We start from the raw sequence: 9775 nt of genomic DNA, 5'->3' as shown, positions 1-9775 counted from the left end.
AGAGTAGCTCCGCTGGATGCTGTGGACTGACACAGTTTTGCACTGCACAAAGATCTGGAGCAAGTTCTTCTGAGCCTCCTGATTGCTATGAGTCACCTAGATTCCAACTGAAATGTAAACCCATTCTAAGACAGTTTAAAAATGTAAAATTAGTGCTTAGTTTCTTGACTGCTAGCATCAAATCTGGCCAAGGCAGCTATCTGTAATTTTAGAATATATCGAGAAGATTTATAGATCTCATGAAAACACTCTTTTCCATTTCCCTGGAAATTTAGCCTTCCACTTGCTTTTTAACTTCAGCCCATCTTTAGATCCTGTGGAAACAACACTAAAGCTAAATGCAGAACAAAAATGAGCTCACGCCATCTGGAAAAGCTTCTTTCTTGGAGAGGCCATGTTTAACTTAGAAAAACCCCTACCAGGATAGCAGGAGTTCAAATGAAAAGCTTTTGGTAATAAATGTATTTTAAGGGTTTATACAGTGTAAAGAGCACTCTCAGACAACTTTGTCAGGGTTTGCCACAAAGGAACATCAAAATAGCAATGAGTTTCATGAGCAGACATCAACCCTTTTTAATGTTAGACTGAAACAAAGAGTTTGAGGTAGAGGAACAGGAGAAGATGAATAAGACTGAAAAAGCTTAATATAATGATTATAGAAGCGATGGAAACTTTCAAATATGGTGTTCTAACCATTGCATGTAAAATTAAGAGTAAATAACCACAGCAACAGTAACCAGTGTTTTTATGACTTGGCAATTATATATGTGATCCTTCTATTATACATAAATGCATGACATACAACTGAATATAATATACCATTAAGAGTGAGGGCTGAAGCGTTCTCAAGCCACCTGAAAAGGGATCAAGCTTCTTAGTACCAAAGAGGAAATATTTATAATATGTCAGTAAGTTCAAAAAATAGAAGTAACTGGAAAAATAAAGTGGTGTGAGAGAGCTTGGTGCAAAGGCCAGCCATAGGGCGGATAGAGGAGGAAAGACTTTTGGCAGAAAAGTATAAGCTTAAACTTCAATAAGTGGCAGCTGAGCCCTGCAGCTACTGCAGATAACTTGAAATAAAATACTAGGAGCCATAGACTGAACTGGCCCATGCTCTTCCGAGAGCTGATAAATTCCAGACACTAATTTTCCTTCTTAGAGTTTTCCAGTCTTTCATTAAGAAATGTCACAAGAGATATTAAAAAAATGCAATGAACAATAAACAAATATGGAGCCCAAATCATTGTCATACTGGACCTGAAACCAAAGATATTTGATAGACTCTGTCACGATGCTCCTTCATGCCCAGCTGCAGATTACAGAGCTGTTAAAGCCCCTGCTACTGAACATTGCAATATCAACCTTGAATTGTTTACTGGGATGTCTGCTTTCCTGTCATACTTGCCAGAATAATGTGGCTGAAAGTCTGATCTGAAGCTGAATACTTTATTTCTGTTATCTGACGCTGTGTAAAGGGCGAGACTAATCTTTCACTGTCTGTCAGCAAAATAAAAAGTGGACTCTCTGAGTGTATCTCCCACTGACCTTGACACCATACTTGCCTAAACTCACAGAAAGTTTAGGCTTTCAGCTTTCTAAAAGATTAGATGATGCAGTTGTCCAGATGTTCTTCACAGAAGGCCATATTACAAGGACAGTGACATTACAATTGAACAAGAATTTTTAGGTGTTCTCAAGCACCCTTTTTGTAGTGCAGTTGGCCAATTATGCTACTTCAGCAAGTATGTTGCTGGAACCTGGTGGTTTTATGCAGTAGAGGTTCCTGCTGACTGGAAGGAAGACAGTGTTATTCCAGTTTGCAAGGGAAACCTTGGAAACTACAGACCTGTTAGCCCAGCCTCAGTGCCTGGGAAAATTAGAGAGAACATAATACTGCGTGCTACTGATAGGCCTTTAGAGGGAAAATTAGAGAGAACATAATACTGCATGCTACTGATAGGCATTTAGAGGACAAGGCAATCATCAGGCACAGATAACATGGGTTCACAAAGGAAAGTCCTGTAGAACTTATTTAATATTTTTCTAGCATAAGGTCACCCACCTATAGGATGAAGGGAAGGCAGTGGAGGAAGATTTTCTAGATTTCATTTTATTAAGGCTTTTGATTCTATCCCTCACATTTTTCTAGACAAGCCATCTGACTGCAAAGTGAGCAGGTACGTGGTTCAGTGGGTGAAGAACTGAGTAAAGAGCAGGGCTCAAAAGGTTGTAGGTAATCCTGCTGGAGGTCAGTCACTAGCATTGTTCCTCAGGGCTCAGTTCTAGGGACAGTTCTGTTAAATATATTTACCAATTATCTGAAGACAGGAGTTGGAAGTTTGCTGATGATGCTACACTGGAATGTGCTGTTGACTCTTAAGTGATAAGAGGCCATGAAGCGGGATCTGGATAGACTGGAGCACTGAGCCATCACCAGTGGCATGAAACAACAAGAACAAATGCTGGCATGAAGAAATACTTTCCACATGTATGAATTGGGCTGGAGAGCAACCCCACAGGAAAGGGTCTGGGGCTGCAGGCTGACAGCAGGCTCAATACAAGCCAGCAGTGGCAAACCCATCTCGGGATGCACCAAATACACCACAACCAGCTGGTCAAAAGGGGTGATTGCCCTGCTGTATTTAGCACTGGTGCAGGGTCATCTTGACTATTGTGCATCCCAAAATTTAACAAGGATGTGAAGGTTATGTGTGGGAATGGCTAAAAAGCTGCTTCCAATAGAAAGGATGTAACTGGAAACAGAGTTTTAATTTATGTTTCTGTCTCTCTTTCAGGGCAGATGTTCACAAGCATTATCACAATGTGCAGGTGTAGCCAGGAGCAGGTTAATTCAATCTCCAATTTAGCTTGAAAACCATCTCTTGAAGTCTGGCAAAGTCAAAGACAGAATTTTGCAAATCCCCTGCACCCTGCACAGTGGTGGCACTGTGTGAGGAAAACAGATTTCTCTCTCACTAATGCATCTTTTGTGGCAAGGAGTTAATGGCACAGTTTGTATCCAACACAGTTGCTATGAACTAAACCTTTCCAGGCAAGTTTGCCCATAGAGTTTCTTGGAATATTCTGAAATATGGGCTGTTTATCTTCCTGGTGAGTGTCCTTCACCCAGGCTCTCTCTGGAGAGAGTGAACAAGATGGTCTATAAACATCACAGGGCATATTTCCGTCACAGGACATATTTCATTTGACCACACATCCTTCCTGGAGCCTGCCATATAGAATAACCCAAACAATGGAACTGCCTGGAGCCAAAAGAAGTGGTGCCAGGTGAACCCAGTTTCCTTCAAGTCAGACATTGGGTCAAGCCACAGATAATACAACAGTCTTGAAAATATGTAATTGATATTGAAAAAAAACCACTGAAAATTATCTAAAAAGTATTAACCTTTACCAGACACAGGAAAGTAGATAACTGACTGATGCACAAAGAAGACTCTTTCTAGGGAAAAAAACCAAAAACCTCAGAAGTTTTAAGAATGTGATTTTCTCTGTTTGGTAAGGTGTTTTTTATGTATCAATTTGTATTTTGGCATTTGAAAAATCCAACCCCCAAGCATTCCTACTTTATTTTTCTCTGTTTTAAAATTGTTTTGATTTTTAGCATTTGAGGAGGAAGAACAATAACAATGTCATGTATTGCTTTGGATGTAAAAGTTGAAACAATTTGGGTTTATGAATACAGGTGAATAAGTCCCTTTTTCCTGAACAAGAAGAATAAGGATTGGTTACAGTCACACAGAAAAGGAGTAATACTTGGTATTTTCCAAATTATGACACACCTTGATAACATATGAACCACACTTTTTGCCTTTCAAAACTTTCTCTGCTGTGGTTGTTGAGTAGTGATTACTGAAAAGCACTCCTGTGCCTGCCTGGTGCTTGTGTTGCCCACATAAAGTGCTGACAAGTAGCAGCTCCTCATGGGGCTGCAAGCCTGGAACTCTTCCAAGCACAGGCTGTTTTGCACAAGCAAGAACCCCTGGAGAAATGGAGCCAAGGGAAGAGCAGAGCTCACTCCCACTCCAAGTTTACAATGGGCCAGAGAGAGCCAGGGCACGTGTGGTGCCTTGGAAGCACAAGTGCAGCAGGCAGGAACAGAGCTGGAAAGGTCCACAGGAGCCCTGGCAAGGGGCTTTGCTCAATTACATACAGGACCAGAAGCAATCCCTGGGGGCCACCCTCAGAGCCTAGAAAGTTGCTTTTCCCCAGATGTGGGGCATGAGGGTCACCTTCGTGGGGCATGAGCAGCAGGCAGCAACCTGGCCAAGAGGGACCATAGAAGCTCTGGCCAATGGTCATGCTTGATGCTGCAGAGGAAGGCCAAAAAGCCATGGAAAACTGTGCCAATCTGTTCACAGGAAAATTCCTTCCTGATCTCAGCACCGGTACAGGCTATCCCCTAGGCATATAGGTATGTGTCTAAGATCTGTATTGCTGTCTCACAGGTTGGCCAACATCTCCAAGAAGATGTCTAAAACCTATTATCCCTCAGCCTGGAGCTGTCTCAGGCTGTTGTGAAAGTGGCCACACTCAAATGGATGCTGAAGAAGAACATCCTGACCCAATTAGCTCTGGCTGTACTAATTGCATTGCCATCCTGTGCTGTATCTAGCAATAATCCAGACTGGAAGTAACAACTTCCTATATAAAATTGGCACTGAGTGCCACATCAAAATACAAAAATAGTCACATCTTTTGGCCGCCGTAGGTGGAATTTTTTTTGGAAGTGCAAGTGAGACTTGGCTTTTTTCTTTTATTTTTTAACTATGACCATTGCTGGCCTGATGTGAGGTTTGTGTCTCATCCCAAACATTTTCATATGGGCTGCTGTTACAGAGCAGGGCACATTAGTATGAAGGTTTTCAGTACAAAGCTGTTTACAGCACTGGAGTGCCGTGATTCTGCTCACACCCTTGGGCTCAGGTGCCCAAAGTTCACTGCAGTGCTCAAGGCACCTGACCAAACACACACCACTTATGTCTTCCTCCTCTACAGCCCTTTGCCAGCCATGTTTCAGGCATCTGCTGTAGAAATAAAGGAGGAAGTTTTAATGATGTATTGTGCTTGGCTGCCCTTGCCTGGTGCTTTTGGCTGGCAGGGACATGTTTCCCCATTGAGGCAATATCCAACATTTTCTTCTGCTGTTTAAAAAGATCTTCTGGAGGGAGAGATTCTGTTAGTGAGCGACACATCTGACATCATGCTAGAGCTGCTCTAATATAGGCAACATTGAGCCCCAGCCTTTGAAGCACAGTAATGCTTTGCTTCCTGTGGCTTAGCTTTTGCCATCGCCTGTTTCACGAGTCCAGCTCAGGAGGCTCAGTGATGGGAGAGGCAGCAGGTGTATGGGAACGTGTCCCGCATCACTTCATTCTGGACTTCATCCTCTGATTATTACTCGTAATGTTTCCCATGGGGACCATCAGTCCTTTTCATCCACATCTGTAAGAGTGAGACTGTTGGAACAAATAAGGGCAATATCATTTTGGCAGTGTGAGCTAGCACAAGGTGGAAATTAAATGGAAGGGAATTGGGCACTTTCAATGTCCAAATTCAGCAGCTCTGTTAAGAAAACTTTTCTTGGAATTGAAAGAACAAAATCGTAAGTGCCGACTGTTTATTTCTACCGGCTAGAGATTATTTCATGCCTAATCTATTCACTTCAGTGGGAGGTGCAAATATTTGGTACTTCCCTGAAGCAAGTGTGAAAGGTTAAATCCATCCAAGGTTTCCTTCCTTTTGCAGGGCACCCAAAAGGCATGCACTCATCCCTACAGGGTGATCAGCCCCTGAGTGAACAGCATGTGTGCGAGCAAACCCCATGAGTGCCCTGTTAGATTGGTGAGGTCTATCAAGGATCTGTATTGCCCAAAAAGAAATGCTGATGTTTAGGAACCTTTGAATATGGATGTGGTCCCCCATAATTAATATACTTTCTATAAATTCATAAAACAGGCTGAGAAGGAGCAGCCAAACATGGTTCTCCATCCTCCTTTCTTCCCCCTTTTCCTCCACAACCCCTTTTCTTAGGGGTGTGGTTGACCGGTTTTTTTGGGCTACCACTCTCTCGGTATACTTTAATTTTTATAATTTCTTTTTTCACCTAGTTTTATTATTGCTATTTTTCTTCCCTTCTCACTTACATGAAACATGAACTTTACAGACTTCTGAATGAGATTCCCCATCTAGGATGTCCCAGCAGGCTGGAAACAGGGAAAAATGTCTTCAGTTTGGGTAAGCTTTCTCCCATGGTAAGGGACACTGCCTGTTGCTCATAGTCTCCTCTGTGTTCAAGCAAGCACATTTGACAAAACAAAAGATTCAGAACAGGTCCTGTGCTGGCATAAAACATCATATTTCATTGGAAATCTGCAGAGTACTGAGTCAACACACAAGTAAAGAAACCCGATTCCTTTGACAGGACTGGGTCTGCAGGAAGAGGCAATGTCTTTAGCTGGATTTGTACGATTGCAAAAGTAGCCAGCTTTAGGAAAGAGCTCCTCTTCAAGCCTACAAGAGAAGCAGCTTCTTTCAAAGCTGAATGCCAGCTGAGAGGGATTATTCAGAGTTTAGTCCTTCTGACAAGCTGCATTATTTATTTACTTTAAAGTAGACATTCTAAGGCTAAAAAACTTAATATTAAAGCTACATGTTGCCTTATAGATAACAGCGTTTGTTCCCTGACAAATCTTTGGAGCTTTCTACATACTATTTCATTAATTCAAAAGTCAACATCTTCTGAAAACAACTTTTACATCATTTCTATAGAAGGATAGTAGAAGAAAACATCTTGTTTTCTAAGAAAGAATGAATTATGGTCATGCATACAGGATTTAGTACAGCATCTTACTTTAATAAAGCAAAAGCAATGTGGGCTGCCCAGCATAGTTCCCCATCTCCTTTGGAGAGATGTGGTGTATGTATTTCCTGGGGTTAAATGTCCACAGACTCTGCAGAGCCCAGAGTTTTAACAGTCATCATAGTTGCTAGTCACTTGGGCCACCAGTAAGAGTATCCCTGCTGTCACTTGTCATTACTGTCAGCATTTCCACCTCCTGTGCTCTTGCCAGTGCAAACTGCTGCCAGCATCAAGAATGTCCTTCTTTACACAAGTCACTGATTATGGTATTGCAGCAATAAACAAGGGTTGCTACATGGCACCAAGTCTGTGGTAAAAAAAACCCAAACACAACATTCATATGAAAAATCGTCCCATCAAATTAAAAGCAGCAGCTCATACACACACAAAAAAAGGAGAAGAATAAGAAACCACACAAAAAAAATTAATTTCAAAATGGCACAGCAATGGAAAGATAGGAAGGACTTTTCCCAAAACTTTAAAAGCCCTGTAGGAAAGTGGAGAAGACCTGCCTGGCCCATGTGTGGGGACAGTGAGGTCCCTGACAGATCTGAAGAATGAAGATGGGACAGTGGGGACAGATTGAAGGGCACTGTCTGGCCACACAGGGGCTGTCATAGACTGCTGGACTGGGGCAGGAGGCAAACCCTGCCAGACAGGCTGCCATGGCAGTGGCAGAGGTGATGGGACCGGGCATGCATTTTCCATGGAAAACAAAACTGAGTCACTGGCCCAGCCTGAAGGATAATTTTAGTGCAGAGGGTGAAACCCAACCCTCTCCTTCAGTGTGACATGGGCTGTGACGTAGAGCTGGCAACTCCGCTGCTGCGGTTTCAGGAACGTCAAAGCTGTTTATCAGGCCTGGGCAAGCGTGGGAAAAACCTTGGCGGGAAGCAGGGTGAGCCCAGCAGGTTTTCCTTTCATTTCCGTTCCTTCCCTTTTGCTCATGAGCCCCTTTGCCTGGCGTCACGGAAGCCTGAGCTGAGCCCAATTATTGGTGACGGCCGGGTGCTGAGGGCGTGAGCAACACCCCCGAGCACGGAGCGAGCGCACGGGGCACAAAGGGTAAGCCCAGACGGGTAACACACACATGTAATTTTGTTCCACGTTTTAAGGCAGGGGCTGGGAACCCTCCATGACATTGGTGCTACTGCCCCAAAGTCTCCAGGCCTCTGAGGGCCCCAGTGGTGGAGGCAGTGATGTCGGCCCAGAGCTATTACAATCAGGAAGACAAGAGCAGGCAGAAAGCAGAATTACCATTCCCACCTTCCAGGGTAGGAAAGAAAGGAGTCTGAAGTAGTTTTCTACGGATGTAGTGGCGAGAAGATTAATTCTTCAGTGTTCAAAGGCAGCAGGCAGCACTCTTTTAAAGGAACACACCTTCTTGTATAGACAAGCAGGTCATTAGTTGTGCACTCAGGCCTGCAAAATGCATAGTACTGGGCTATTTCTCTGTTTCAAACAAAATATCATACTGCACCTATGTGCATCACTTCATCCAGGACGCAGTTTCGGGCTCTGTGCTCAAATAGCCATACCACACCACATGGATCTTTACCCTGGAGCACGCTGAATCAAAGTAGTGTTTGGAAATTTCCACTACCATCTTCAGAGCAGCATCTTGTCCTACATTTCTGACAGTTTTCTGGGGCTACTGATTGGGTCATAAGTTTTTTCTCTCTCCCCTTATAAAGCAGTAAGCACTCAGGATAGTTTAAAAAGTTTTCCAAGCTTGCTTCATTTGTTCCTATGCCAAAGTGCAGATGTGAAGACTAAATCTCTGAGTGTCTGAGTCCACGCCATACATGCAGCCTCCTCGAAAGACTGTGATCTCCAGATCTTTATAGTCAGGGACCTCTGTCTATTTGCGTTGGGTACCCTTTTGAAATCTTTATTCCTTATAGTTAGGGAATAAGCTACTGATGATCCTGTGATGTGCCTTTCTGTCATGTGGGAACATCATGCAGTTTGCCTCCAGCAACAGTCTGTGGCCAAGGATGCAGAAGATGCAGGTTGTGATACAACAGACATGCCAAGACCTCTCATCAACTGGTATTTTGGGACAGCAGCAATTGCACGTGAGGCAACTCTGATGTCTCTGTTGGACACCCACATGTAGTTCAGTGTATGTTGCTCACATATGACTCGCACTGCCCTTGCTCTTGAGATAGAACTGCTGGCAAAATAAATAGGTCAAGTCTAGCTCAGATCCATCAGTTATGTAAATGCTCAATTCCTACTGAAATAAATGCAAGTGAAGGCTGCAAACACTGTTTGGAAGTGGACTTCACTGATGTTAGGAAGTAAAGGGTGGTGGGAAAAGAGATGTGAGTTTGCAAGGAGTACGTGTAACCACTAAAATGTAATTAACTTCAAAGTGAGAAACACACTGATTTTGTTAATATCCCAAAATAAGAATGTCATACTGTTCAGAGATTTCTTGACTAAAATTGACTTTGACAATGGATTATTTTGTTTCTTCCTGTGTTGTTCATGAAAGTTGGCATTCCCTGGTAAATGGCAGCACTTCCATGGTGTGCAGCATGCCTTGAGGCAGCAAAATCTGTCTCTAATACTAGAGTTAAGCAAACTGTTAAAACAGGAACTGAACCAAATGCCCAGATCTCCTCCCCAAATTCAAACTAAACCTTTCTTTGAGGTTCAGGAATGTTTGGTTAACTTTAAATTAAACAATGTTGTGCTTCTACACATCCTGCTTTCAGAGAAGACTCCAAGCAGAAACACAAAAATATGGCAGGCACATCTATGTTTGCACTATTTCTGGCCCATCTGAAACCGAGAAACACTGGAAATCTCACAAAATCAGCTTTGCCTCACACACTATCCAGCTACCAGTTTCTGCTGCTGTAAGCCCACAGAATACAATATAACTGA

This window comes from Onychostruthus taczanowskii, unplaced genomic scaffold (assembly GCF_017590055.1).
Source record: "Onychostruthus taczanowskii isolate IOZ18803 unplaced genomic scaffold, ASM1759005v1 scaffold28, whole genome shotgun sequence".
Taxonomy (NCBI): Eukaryota; Metazoa; Chordata; class Aves; order Passeriformes; family Passeridae; genus Onychostruthus; species Onychostruthus taczanowskii.
Note: the sequence above shows the minus strand (reverse complement) of the source record.